Here is a 14,837-nt window from a genome sequence, read left to right on the forward strand (position 1 = left end):
GGCATATTAACTGAGCTTTACTTTTCTTCATCAGCCTTCAAGTTCTTAGTGAGTTATCACTTTGGAATTGAAAGAGATGTGTTGCTTGCTGTGAAACTTGACCTTGTTTTGAGGCTGGGAAATAAAGAACATGAAATAATTTGGGCTTAGTGGTGTATGCCTATAATCCCAGCTACTTGTGAAGTTGAAGTAGGAATACTGCAAGGTTAAGGCCATGCCTCAAAATAAAAAATAAAAAGAGCTGAGGTGTAGCTTACAGGTAGAGAATTCTGGGTTTAATCCCCAGTACCCAAAAAAACGAAACAAAACCAAAAACCACAAAAGACCCCTTTGTCAAGACACACACACAGAGGAAAGGTCCAACTCCAATCCATGCAATTAGGAATGAAAAGGGTGAAATTACAACAGAATACCTACTTTGAGAACCTATACAACAATAAGATGGAAAACACAGAAGAAATGTACAGATTCCTAGATAGGTATGAATTACCAAAGTTAAATGAAGAAGATCTAAAAATTCTAAACAACCCAATATCAATCAATGAAATTGAAAACATAATTAAAAACTTAACGAACAAAGAAAAGCCTGGGTCCTGATGGCTTCACTGCTGAATTCTACAAGACATTTAGAGAAGAACTACTGCCACTCCTGTTAAAACTCTTCAATGAAATTGAAAAGGAAGTAATACTCCCAAATTCGAGAGTCCCGCCATTCCATCTGTGAGTGCATGGACATCCCAGGAACAGGTGTGTGGCCCAGACCAGTGCACCTGCAGGCAGATCCCAGTCAGGGTCGGTGCTGATGCCAGAGGCTCCGGTGTACCCATGCAGGCCAGGGGTCCACCCAGAGAGGAGCTCCACGGGCATGCTGGCTTCAGCCAAAGGCCCCCCCATAGCATTGGCCACAACAAGGGACATGCCTGAAGAAGAGCTATACAGGCACACAAGCAATACCCAGAGGCTCACCCCAATACCATTGATAAGTGCGTGGAGACCATGGGCAAAGACTGTGTAGACAACAGGAACTGGAGTACTCAGCCCCCAACCAGAGGCCCTCCCAGACAACAGCTACATAGGGCCCCCAGTGAGAGGCACACCTAGATATCATCCAGAGTGTGGACAGGCCCCAGCCAGAAGCCTGCCCAGACAACAGGTCAGCTCAGGGATCCAGAAGCCAACCACTCTGAACCCAGGAATTGGTGTACTGGTGAGCAGCAGAGTAAAGTCTGTTCGGTGGTTTGCTGAGAATTCAAGACCAATGGGTGAGCAAAAAGTCGCCTCAACAAAGATATAGCAGGCTGCATCTGTTGAAATGAGAAGACACCTAAATGAGTCTCAAAACCAGACTTCCAGATCACCTAAGGCAACACCAAAGGGCAATGAGATGGAACAGTCTTACTCAACCACCTGGACTCCCTGAATTGGTAACGAAACAGGATCTGGAAAAACTGAAATCAGAAATAATTTCTCACATAACAGCAGAGATTGTGCCCATAGTATAAGACATGATTAATAAATCTAGAGAGGACACAGATAAAAAAATAGAGGAGCTGAGGAACATGATGGAATCCCAACGTAGGAAACAAATGGAATCCATAAAACAGATGCAAACAGATTTCCAGGAGATTAAAGACTATTGAAAGTGTATGCAACAGAATGAGCCAATGTGAGGATAGAATTTCAGATATAGAAGATATGATTGCAAATAGTGACCAGGAAAAGAAAAATTTCTTTAAAATAGTAACTGACCATGAGAAATCAATCCAGCAGCTGCTAGACAATGCAAAGAAGAATAACATAAGACTGATTGGAGTCAATGAAGAAACAGGAGAGAGCACAGATGACATAAAGAAAACTGTTCACAGAAGTGATGGCAGAAAACTTCCCAAGTAGGGGAAAAGAATTTGACATAGAGATAAGTGAGGCATATAGGACTCCAACTAGCCTTGATCAAAAAAAAAATCTACACATAGGCATATAATAGTTAAGATTCCAGAAACCCAACAGAGGAATAAAGTTCTACAAGCAGGTAGAGAAAAGGAACATATCACATACAAAGGAAAGCCCATCAGAATCATAGCAGACTTCTCAACGCAAACCCTCAAGGCAAGAAGAGCATGGAGTGACATATTTCAAGCCCTAAAGGAACACAGCCTCCAACCCAGATTGATGTAACCTGCAAAACCATCTTTCAAAATTGGTGGAGAAATAAGATACTTTCATGACAAAGAGCACCTGAGAAACTTCATGAATAACAAACCAGCACTCAAAAAATTTTTAGACAATATCTTAGGAAAAGACAATAAGGATCACAACCCCAGGAAGCCCTGCAGAATGAATCCATCAGGCACAACAAAAAATTAAAAGCAAAGGGGGAGAATCCAACAAAAAGTCATGACAAGGATAAGTCAATGCATATCAGTTCTAACCATCAATGTTAATGGTCTCAATTCACCAATCAAAAGAAATAGAGTGGCAGAATGGGTCAAGAAGCAAGATCCAACAAATATGCTGCATCCAAGAAACATACTTAATTCAAAAAGAAACTCATAGACTGAAAGGTAAAGGGAGGAAAACAATACTCCATGTGTCAGGAACCCGAAAAAAAGCTGGAGTAGCTATCCTCTTTGCAGATCAAGTGGATTTCAAACCAATACTGATTAAGAGAGACAAAGAATGGGCCAGAGATTTAGGTCAGTCATTCCGACGCCTGCCTCTCAAGCCCAAGTTTCTGAATTCGATTCGCAGTACCAAAAAAAAAACCAATAACACAAAAACAAACCAAGAGACAAAGAAGGACACTGCATTCTTGTAAAGGGAACAATCCAAGACCAGGAGATGACAATAATATATATGCACCAAACACTAGTGCACCCAACTATGTAAAACAAATACTAATGGACATAAAAAATCAAATAAGCACTAATACAGTAGTAGTGGAGGACCTCAATACCCCACTGTCACAGATCAAATAGACAAAACATAAACAACAAAATACTAGAACTCAATCAAAAGCTTGAACAAATGAACTTAACAGATGTTGACAGAGTGTTTCACCACACAAAATCAGAATGCACATTCTTTTCAGCTGCACATGGGTCATTCTCCAAAATAGACCACATACTTGCTCATAGAACATGTTTAAATAAGTGCAAAAGAATTAAAGTTATCCCCTGTATATCATCAGACCACAGTGTGATGAAATTGGAAATCAGTAGCAAAAGAAAGCACAAGAATTTCATAAACACATGGAAACTGAACAACACACTTCTGAATAACCAATGGTCATAGAGGAAATTAAAGAAGAATTCAGACAGTTCCCACAATTAAATGACAATGCCAGTACAACATACCAGAATCTATGGGACACAATGAAAGCAGCCTTATGAGGGAAATTCATAGCAGTGAATACTCACATTAGGAAAAGAGAGCCCAATTAAACAACCTGAGGCTGAATCTCAAGCCTCCAGAAAAAGAAGAGCAGGACAACCCCAAAGCTCATACAAGGGAGGAAATTATAAAGATCAGAGTAGGAATCAATGCAGCGGAGACTAAGAGAATGATACATAAAATCAGTGAAGCAAAGAGTTGCTTCTTCGAAAGAATAAACAAAATTAACAGACCCTTAGCCAACCTTATCAGAAAAAGGAAATAAAAGGCCCATATCCATGCAATTAGAAATGAAAAGGGTGAAATTAAAATCAATCTATCAGAAATCCAGAGGATCATCAATAACTACTTCAAGAAAATATAGGCCAATAAAATGGAAAATACAGAAGAAATGGACAGATTCCCAGATACATGTGAATTACCAAAGTTGAACGAAGATGACCTAAAAATTCTAAATGACCCAATATCAATCAATGAAATTGAAAATATAATTAAAAAGTTACCAACTAAGAAAAGCACGGGTCCTGATGGCATCACTGCTGAATTCCACAAGACATTTAGAGAGGAACTACTACCAATACTGTTTAAACTCTGCAACAAAATTGAAAGAGAAGGAATACTCCCAAATTCATTCCAGGAAGCAAGCATCACCTTGATCCCCAAAGCAGAGAAAGACCCAGCCAAAAAAGAGAACTATAGGCCAATCTCACTAATGAACATAGGTGCAAAAATCCTTAATTAGGTACTGGCAAATAGAATGCAGAGGATCCTCAAGAAGATCATACATCCTGACCAAGTGGGATTCATCCCAGGGATGCAGGGATGGTTCAACATAGTCCAATCAATAGATGTAATACACTATATCAATAGAGCCAAGGACAAAAGCCATATGATGATCTCAGTAGATGCAGAAAAAGCATTTGACAAAATCCAACATGCATTTATGATAAAAACCCTACAAAAAATTGCAACAGATGGTCTCTACCTCAATCTGATAAATGCCATCTATTAAAAACCAAACGCAGTTATCATACTAAATGGTCAAAAACTGAAATCTTTCACACTAAAATCAGGAACAAGACAAGGATGTTTACTATCACCACTCCTGTTCAATATAGTTTTGGAAATGTTGGCTAGAGCAGTTAGAGAAGAGAAAGAAAGAAAAGGAATAAAGATAGGAAAGAAGAAGTCAAATTGTCATTATTTGCAGATGACATGATAATCTATATAGAAGACCCCAAGAACTCAAACAAAAGTCCTCTAGACTTAATAGCCAAATTCAATAAAATAGCTGGATACCTGGTCAACACACAAAAATCAACAGCTTTTTCTGTACACAAAATACAGACTCACTGAGAGAGAAATGGCGCAATCCATTCCTTTCACAGTAGCATCCAAAAAATTGAAATACCTAACAATTGAATCAACCTAACAAAAGAAATCAGAGATCTCTACTCTCAATACTATAGCACTCTGAAAAAAGAGATTGAAGATGGTGTCAGAAAATGGAAAGACATCCCTTGCTCATGAGTAGGAAGAACCAAAATAGTGAAAATGGCCGTACTTCTGAAACTGCTATATAGATACAATGCAATCCCAGTTGAAATCCCAGCAGCATACTTCACAGACCTGGAGAAGACAATCCAAAAATTCATTTGGAACAAGAAGAGACCTATAATATCAAAAGCAATAATAGCAATAAAGACAAGGTAGGAATATTGCAGTTCCTCACTTGAAACTATACTATAAAGCTACTGTGATAAAAAACAGCATGGTACTGGCAGAGAAACAGACCTGACATCCAGTGGAACAGATTAGAAGATGCAGAAACAACTCCAGACACACTCAGCCACCTCATCTTCATCAAAGGAGCCAAGCACTTTCACTAGAGGAAAGATAGCCTCTTTAATAAATGGTGCTGAAAAAATTGGGTTTCAACTTGCCAAAGAATAAAACTAGAGCTATATCTCTCACCATGCACTAAACTAAAATCAAAATGGATTAAAAATCTAAATATTAAAACAGAAACTCTGAACCGGCTGGAAGAGAGGTTAGGTAGAACTCTTGAAGACATTGGTGGAGCAAAAGATTTTATGAACAAAACCTCAGTGGCTAATGAACTACCACAATCAACAAGTGGGACCTCTTACTAAAAAGCTTCTGCACAGCAAGAGGAACCACCAACAGTGTGAAGAATCAACTCACAATGTGGGAAAAAAATTTCAGCTGTCTCTCAGACAAAGGTCTACTATCTAGAATATATAAAGAACTGAAAAAATCAAACCTCCCAAATTCAAAGACCCAATCCAAAAATGGGCATTTGAAATGAGCAGACATTTCTCAGGCGAAGAAGTAGAAATAGCAAATACACACATGAAAAAATATTCAGCATCACTGATCATTTGAGAGTTGCAAATGAAAATAACTCTTGAGATTTTACCTCAACCCAGAAAGAATGGCTGCTATGATGAAATCAACCAATAACCAATGCTGGCAGAGCTGTGGGGAAAGAGGAACCCTATTCCACTGCTGGTGGGAGTGTAGACTGGTGCAACCACTGTGGAAAACAGTATGGAAATAACTCAAAGAACTAGGACTGGAAGTCTTATTTGACCCAACTATTCCCCTGTTGGGTATCTTTCCCAAAGAATTAAAAGAATCATACCACAGTGATATATGTGCACCCATGTTCATAGCACCACAATTCATTATAGCTAAAACTTGGAAACAACCCAATTGCACATCAGTTGGAGGCTGGGTAAAGAAAATGTGTTTTTTTATAAATATAAAATGGAGTATTACTCAGCCATAAAGAATGAGAAACTAGAGACATTTATAGCTACGTGGATGCACATTGAGGGGGTACTCTCAAGTGAAATAAATAGGACACACATGTGCAAATACCGAATAATATTGAAAGTGTAAATAAGGCCTAAAAGATATAATAGATAATGTGAAATAGGAAGAAAAGGTGCAAAGGTGAAGGGGAAGTGGGAGGGGTAGGTCAAAGGAAAGAAGGGAATGGAATTAATGTGAGAAAAAGAAAATATGGAAACAAAGTCTTTGTAGATAGGGAGGCATGGAGGGGTTGAAGGAAGGGCAGGGGAATGGGGAAAAAATAAGAACCGAGATACATTATGTAAAGGTACAAATTTCCAATGATGAATGTCATTATATTGTATACCTTAAATGTACCATTAAAATTAATTTAAAAAATACTCCCAGATCCATTCCTGAAAGCAAGCATCACCTTGATCTCAAAAGCAGAAAAAGACCCATCTGAAAAAGAGAACTATAGGCCAATCTCACTAATGAACACAGATGCAAAAATCCTCAGTAAGATACTGGCAAACAGAATGCAGAAGATCATCAAGAAGATCATACCCCCTGATGAAGTGGAATTCATCCCAGGTATTCAGGGCTGGTTCAACATATGTGAATCAATAAATATAATACACTATATTAATAAAGCGAAGGAGAAAAGTCATATGATCGTCTCAATAGATGCAGAAAAAGCATTGCACAAAATCCAACACCTATTCACGATAAAAACCCTACAGAAAATTGGAATAGACAATCTCTATCTCAACCTGATAAAAGCCATCTATGAAAAACCAACAGCCAATATCATACTAAAATGGTCAAAATCTGAAAACCTTCACACTAAAATCAGGAACAAGACAAGGATATCCACTGTCACCACTCCTGTTCAATATAGTTCTGGAAACGTTAGCCATAGCAATTAGAGAAGTGAAAGAAATAAAAGGAATAAAGATAGGAAATGAAGAAATCAAATTGTCATTATTTGAAGATGACTCTATATAGAAGACCCCAAGAACTCCTCCAAAAGTCTTCTAGATTTAATAACCAAATTCAGTAGAGTAGCTGGATTCAAGGTCAACACAAGAATCAATTGCCTTCTTGTACACAAATAACAGACTCACTGAAAAAGGAACTGGAGAAACAACTCCCTTCACAATAGCATCCAAAAAATGAAATACCTAGGAATCAGCTTAATGAAAGAAATCAAAGTCCTGCAGTCTGAAATTTAAAGCACTCTGAAAAAAGGGATAGAAGAGGATATCAGAAAATGGAAAGTCCTCCCTTACTCCTGGGTAGGAAGAACCAATATAGTGAAAATGGCCATGCTTCCAAAACTGCTATATAGATTCAGTGCAATCCCAATTGAAATTCCAACAGCATACTTCATGGACCTTGAGAAAACAATCCAAAAATTCATTTGGAACCAGAAGAGACCTTGAATAGCAAAAGCAATTCTAGGCAGCAAAGGCAAGGTAGGGGGTATCACAATCCCCAACTTGAACAGCGACATGGCTGGAGGTATTACAATCCCCAATTTGAAACTATACTACAAAGCTGCTGTGATAAAAACAGCATGGTACAGGCAAAGAAACAGACCTGTGGACCAGTGGAACAGATTAGAATACGCAGAAACAACTCCAGACTCACTCAGCCACCTCATTTTTCACAAAGGAGCCAAACACCCTCACTGGAGGAAAGATAGCCTCTTTAATAAATGGTGCTTGAAAATCTGGGTTTCAACTTGCCAAAGATTAAAACTAGACCTATATCTCTCACCATGCACTAAACGAAAATCAAAATGGATCAAAGATCTAAACATTAAAAGAGAAATACTGAATCTACCAATTAAAACAGGAACCGGCTGGAAAAGCGGTTAGGTAGAACACTTGAAGACATTGGTGTAGGAAAAGATTTCATGAACAAAGCCTCAGTTGCATGTGAACTAGCAGAAAGGATCATCACATCAGACATAAAGAATTGAGAAATTAGAAGCATTTATACCTAAATCGATGCACATTAAGGCAGTACTCTTAAGTGAAATAAATAGGACACACATGTAAATACAGAATAGTTTCTGTGATATGAGAAACTGAAAGTGTAAATAAGGATCAAAATGTATAATTCATAATTTGAAATAGGAAGAAAAGGTCTAAAGGGGAAGGGGAAGTGGGAGGGCTAGGGAAAGGGAAGAAAGGAATGGAATTAATATGAGAAAATATAAAAATGGAAACAAAGTCTTTGTAAATAGGGAGGGGTGGAGGGGTTGAAGGGAGGGCAAGGAAATGGGGAAAAATAAGAATGAAGATATTATGTAAACATAGAAATCTCCAATGATGAATGTCATATTTTATACCTAAATGTACTAATAAAATTAATTTTAAAAACAATCAACAAATGGGATCTCATCTTATTAAAAAGCTTCTGCACAGCAAGAAAAACCACCAAGAGTGATTAGACAACCCACAATGCGGCAAACATTTTTTACCAGCTGTTACTCAGACAAAGGTCTACTGTTTAGAATATATAAAGAACTTAAGAAATCAGACCTCCCAAATTTAAAGACCTAATCCAAAGATGGACATCTGAAATGAACAGACATTTCTCAGACAAAGAAGTAGAAATAGGAGATAAACATATGAAAAAATGTTTAACATCACTGGTTACTGGAGAGGTGCAAATGAAAATAATGCGGAGATTCCACCTTACCCCAGAAACAATGGCTGCTATGAAGGAAATCAACCAATAACAAATGCTGGCAGGGTTTGGGGGAAAAAGGTACCCTTCTCCACTGTTGGTAGGAGTGTAGACTGGTGCAACTACTGTGGAAATCAGCATGGAGATACCTCAAAGAACTAGGACTGGAAGTCCCGTTTAACCCAGCTATTTCCCCGCTCGGTATCTTCCCCAAAGAATTAAAAGAATCATACCACAGTGATATATATACACCCATGTTCATAACAGCACAGTTTGTAATAGCTCAAACACGGAAACAGCCCAATTGCCCATCAACTGGACAGAGAAAAAGAAAATTTGATTTTTTAAAATAAAATGAAGTACTTCTCAGCCGTAAAGAATTAGAAACTAGAGACATTTGTAACTAAATGGATGCACATTCAGGTGATAGTTTTAACTGAAATAAATAGGACACATGTGCAAATACCAAAGAGTTTCTCTGGTGCAAGTAACTGAAAGTGTATATAAGAAACAAAATGTATAATAGATAATTTTAAATAGGAAGAAAACGTCCAAAAGGGAAGTGGAAGACGTAGGGGAAAGGAATAAATATGAGAAAATTTAAAAACGGAAATAAAATCTTTTTAAATAGGGAGGGATGGAGGGGTTGAAGGGAGGGCAGGGAAATGGAGAAAAAAATAAGAACCAAGATACATCATGTAAAGGTACAAATTCCCAATAGTGAATGTCATAATACTGTGTACCTAAAATGTACCGATAAACTTAATGTTTTAAAAAGCGAGAAAAAGGAAAGTAAAAGTTACATTAAAAATTAAAAACGCACACACAAAACATACATATCAATAGAGATCATTCTGCACCCCTACTAGTTTAGACTTACTTTGAGGAATGCTGCAGATCTTTGAGGCCTGCTTACCAAACTGGGCACCCAGAGACTCAAACTTCACTTCGTGAGAATTCCTTTCTTTTTTGCAAGTTGTAGATGATTCCTATGTCTTGAGAATGGAATCGACTTGTCCTAGAATGACCTGAAACTTTAATAAACCATGAAGGTACAGTTGTCATCTCTTATCTATCTGCTAAGTTTTCATGGATTGCCTCTTATTCCGGTGGTTTTCCATTTTAGCTTTGTTAGAAACTAGAAACTTTGTTATTATTTTAATTTACTGTTACATTCCCCTTCCCTTTATTTTCACCTTTAAAATACCCTACAGTGTTATGTTTTTTAGTGAAGAGTAAACAGGGAATTGAAAACATTAAGTAGTTACCTCTTCCTTGTGTTTGGGGGGATGATTGGGGTTTGAGACAGGATCTTACTATGCAGCCCAGGCTGGCCTTGAACTCACAGTTCTCCTGCCTCAGCATCCTAAGTTCTGGGATTGGAGACAGGCATGCCCACCATGCCTGGGTTTCCTCACTCCTTATTTTGAGAGATGAGTATTTCTAGGAGCCATTGCTTCTTCACTTCTGAAATCAGGGTTTAGACTAGATAGTTTTACAAGTTGAATCACTCATTGTGTAACAAAATGCTTATATGTTAGAGATATCCAAGTGATGATGTTGCATATTTGATTGACTAGCTGAGCCTTTGTCAGTGTGGCTTTTTAGGCTGAAGGTAGACCTCTAGGAGCCATTAGAGCAGGGATGGCATTCTAAATCATGAGCTCAGAGAATGAGGTGGTCTGAGCCCTTGGACACTGCTGTTGAAAGTAAAGGAACACCAAAGGTATGAGTACTACTGAAAACTTGTGTCCAGAAAATTAGGAAGAGAACCAAGAGAAATTAGTATCTTGGAAATCAAGAAGATTACAGGTGTGTACCACTGCTGCCTCACATATGCTTCTCTTAGAAAGTATCTGTTCCAGGGCCAGGGATTTATGTTAAATTCTTTTGTTGGTACATTTTAGGTATACAACACAATTACATTTCTCATTGGGAATTGTACCTTTACATAATGCATCTTGGTTCTTATTTTTTCCCCATTCCTAGCCCTCCCTTCACCCCCTCCACCCTTCCCTATTTGCAAAGACTTTATTTCCATTTTTTCCATTTCTCATCATTTTTCCTTTCCCTTCTTTCCTTTCCCCTGCCCCTCCCACTACCCCTACCCCTTTGGAACTTTTTTTCCTATTTTGCATTATCGATTATTCATCCTAATCATTGGTACATTTTAGGTATACAATATAATGACATTCATCATTGGAAATTTGCACCTTTACATAATCTCTCTTGGTTCTTATTTTTTACCCTTGTAGGGCCAGGGATTTACCTCAGTGGTTTCACCGCCTGCTGTGCAAGAGCAAGGACCAGAGTTCAATCCTTTGTACCACAGAAAAAGGTATCTGTTCTTTTCTTTGTCCTCATCATTCTTGATTTAAACTCTACCATGATACTCATTGTCCTTCTTTTGTCATTCGTGGTTTTTCATGTCTCATGGTAGGGTTTGCCTCTTGGGCAAGTGAGGAGGCAAAACAAGATGGCTGGAGGTGGGTTACTGTGGTTCAGAATTAGGTTTGAGGGTATTCCTCAAATGACCCCTCACAAAATGTTTTGACCTCATTGAAGTAAAGACTAGAATGATTGTTACATGAGGCTGGGGTGATTAAGAGAAGGGGGCTTGGGGAAATGTTGGTCAAAGGCTGTATAATCACAGTTAAATCCGTCGTACGCATGATTATAGTTTTAAATGATGATATATTGTGTTCTTGAAAAACACCAAGAGTGGATGTTATGTTCTCACCACAACAATGACCATTAGGTGAAACAATGCATTTGTTAATTAACTATATTTAACTGTTCCACAGTGTGTGTGTCAAAACATAATATTGTACATGATAAATACAATTTTATCTATTAATTTTAATACTTAAACATTTTTCATAAAGGAATGTAAGTCACCCTGTGAATTCTACAATTTGTGAGGAGACCTGAGGTGACTTATGCAAACTTACGCAGTAATGGGGAATTGTTAGCATCCCTCACCTTTTACACAGGGCTTTTTTCCTGTACAGGAAGTGCTGGCTATGAATAGTAGGAATTGTCCCTAATTCTTCCAGGTAGTTTTATGTGGACAGTGTGCTTCTTCCAGACAACTTAGATCTAAATAATGTCCCAAAGGACATACAATCAAAGCGTCCTTTCTCTCTTTTTGCAGCTTCTAGGTACAGATACTGATTCTAATTCTGGAACTGTTTACAGTGAGGCCCTGTATTGGTGTCAGGTCACTAGAAAGCCAGCAGGGCGAGATCATTTTGAGTTGTTAATTATGCTCCTTGTGTTTCTTTATTCAGATAGGGACAGAGACGAAAGATGGCTGGTTTGAGAAGGCCCTACTGTCTGCTTTGGTCCTGAGTTGAGGATCCCAGATGCCCTGTCAGGTCACCTTATTGGCCCACCTTGCCTGATGTGATGGAGAGGATGATGGAGGGGGTGCTCTGTGCAGTAATGGGGAGAAGCACCTGTACATATAGGTCCCAGTGCTGGTGCATCAGGGCTACTGTTTGGAAGCTGGGGCTGCCCAGAGAAACAGGCTTTGGCTATTGGGGGCAGTCCTCTCTGGTAGCCAGGAGTCTCCACTGCTACTTTTGACACTTGTTCTCTTTCTCTCCCCCCTCCTTTCTCTCCTCTTCCTTCTCCTGCTGTTCCTGCTATCGTGCTGGGGATGGAATCCAGGGCCTTGCATATGCTAAGCATTTGGTCTACCACTGAGCTATACTCTAGCCTAGCATTTTCTTCTAGATGTTAGATCTTCGATGTTTCCTATTAATAGAGTGACATCCCTAAAGGAACAGAAGGTTGAACTCCCCTGAAGAAATATCGTGGAAAGGGTCATTTAGGTATTAGTAGCTTGTTGGTAGCTTGTAAGGTTGCAAGGCGGAGGTGTTTGAATGAGGAGGGATGAGAAGGACAGGACCATAGTTGAAGCCCCTGCTCTGCTTTACAGATGTGAATTTGGGGACTTGGGAGAATTCCTAATTTTCACTTGGGCCTTTAGCCTTTTGCACTGTTTGATCTCTTTCTCCTTTATTCCTGAGACTCCTGCCAGTAAGTACCCAGGTATGTACCTTCTGCAGCCTTTCCTAGGCAGTGTCCTCACTGAGGGCTCCACGGGACAAAGGCTCACAGGCTTGCTTCTCTGGTTTTTTACCCCCTGTAGGTCTGGAACAGTCACTCTTGGCTGTGATTATGACACTATTATGAATTCACTGAGGTGGCTTAGAAGCAAGAAAAACCATAGCTTGCTCTGGTGAGTTTCTGAAACTTTCGCTGTTTTGCTTTGCTTTCTCAATAGACTATAGTTTATGAAGGAATATGCAAATCACATAGAAACTTAAGCAAATATATTTCCCATCTTGTTCATGATTTTACATACCTGAACAGTGTGTCTGGTAAAATGCAAATAAGGCTGTTTTTCTGAATCATAGATCCCAAAAACCAAGGAATCATGAACTCTTGGGAAATTCAGTTATATAGTCTTTGTTTCTTAATCTCTAAGGCCAAGATGTAGAAATGTTCATCACATTTCTATTATAGGAGAAATAGTCTTGGGCATTCAAATTCATTCACTCATGTAATCATTTTTACAATGAAAAGTTGAAATCATGAGCTTTTAGAAAATGTGCAGTTTCCTTTGAGTGTAGTGTTTTCTGAAAGGAAGGCTCAGTGAACACGTTTGCTCTGCCTCTTTGCTCTGTCAGCTTTAGTTTATTGTTCTTACAAATGTTATCTTCTTAAAGTAACTTTGACTTTTCAGAGGAACAGATGATGGATCAGTGTTTAGAGTAATGAGAAAGTAAAGACAGGTTTGGTGGAGGGGGAACCAGTGTGGGAACCATTGAAAAAGTTGGACAGTAGCTTGTAATGCTTATATACTTCCAGCCTGTACGCATGAATGATTCATTTTGCAGCCGTTGTTATAATAGCCACAGTGTTCAGTCTCAAAGACTGTCTTGTGATATATCCTTCTTTTGCTAAAAGGCTACGTATCAGCAGGCTCATTTGATTTAGAAGCCAATTCAGCATACCACACATACCATTTGAGAAGAATGTCAGAATCCTTCCTGCTATGAAAATGTCATGCATGCTTAAAATGATAAAGTTTGTCCCAAGCAGTGGTTTCAAGTGCTTTATAATCTTTGTTCTTTTTTGAGTCTTCAAAGCAATTTAACTTGAGTTTTTGTTTTAAAAAGGAAAAATCCCCCAAATATTTGTTTTATTTTAAAATGTCAAAATATTGAATTGGAGATTTAGAATATCCAAAATGTAGAATTAAAGTGGTACTTTTTTATTGTGGCAAAAAGCCCATAGCATTAAATTTACTATCTTAACCATTTTTAAGTACAGTATGGTAGTGTTAAGTATATTCACATTGTCATGCTACAGGTCTCTATAACTTTTTTGTCTTAAAGAACTGAAAAACCCCCTTCCACTTCTCCTCAGCCCCCAATAACCACGATTCTACTTTCTGTTTCTGTCAGTTTGACTACTTTAGTTATCTCATAAGTGGAGTCAAGCAATATTTGCCCTTTTTGTGTCTGGCTTATTTTACTTGAATCATATCTGCCACATTCATCTATCTTGTCATAAATGACAAGATTTCCTTTTTAAGTAAGCTAAATACTATTCCACTGTGTATATATGCCGTGTTTCATTTATCCGTTTATGAAGATAGTATTTTTTTCTCAAGTGTTCTCATTAAATCTTTTCTTAGGAAGTACAGTAACCAAACCATAGACAACATAGACAAATCAAATCTGACTCACATATGATAAGAAATGGAATTTTGGTGATACTTAATATCAGACTTTTGTACTTGCAAAACACAGAATTTCCTCAATTGAAATTTTAGTATGAGTGGTTTCAGTTTATACTGCCCCACTGCCCCCCTTCCCACACACCCAATCCGACTCTGTCTTAAAATTATACTCCCC

The 14,837-nt window shown here is 38.3% G+C and overlaps 1 long non-coding RNA gene across 7 annotated transcripts in view; it reads left to right on the plus strand.

Moving 5' to 3' along the window:
* Positions 1 to 14,837, plus strand: part of LOC110347061 (uncharacterized) — a 111,803-nt gene that overhangs the window by 30,284 nt on the left and 66,682 nt on the right. For 4 of the 7 annotated variants that reach the window (XR_015442421.1, XR_002391417.2, XR_015442418.1 and 1 more), the window contains one exon: positions 11,163 to 13,153. This is a non-coding gene — a long non-coding RNA (uncharacterized LOC110347061). The remainder of the gene's footprint in view (positions 1 to 11,162; positions 13,154 to 14,837) is intronic. The other 3 variants (XR_015442419.1, XR_015442420.1, XR_015442423.1) reach the window with 3 other exon arrangements.

Source organism: Heterocephalus glaber, unplaced genomic scaffold, assembly GCF_053883595.1.
Source record: "Heterocephalus glaber isolate CG9 unplaced genomic scaffold, H.glaber_assembly_v1.0 deba00001547, whole genome shotgun sequence".
Classification (NCBI taxonomy): domain Eukaryota; kingdom Metazoa; phylum Chordata; class Mammalia; order Rodentia; family Bathyergidae; genus Heterocephalus; species Heterocephalus glaber.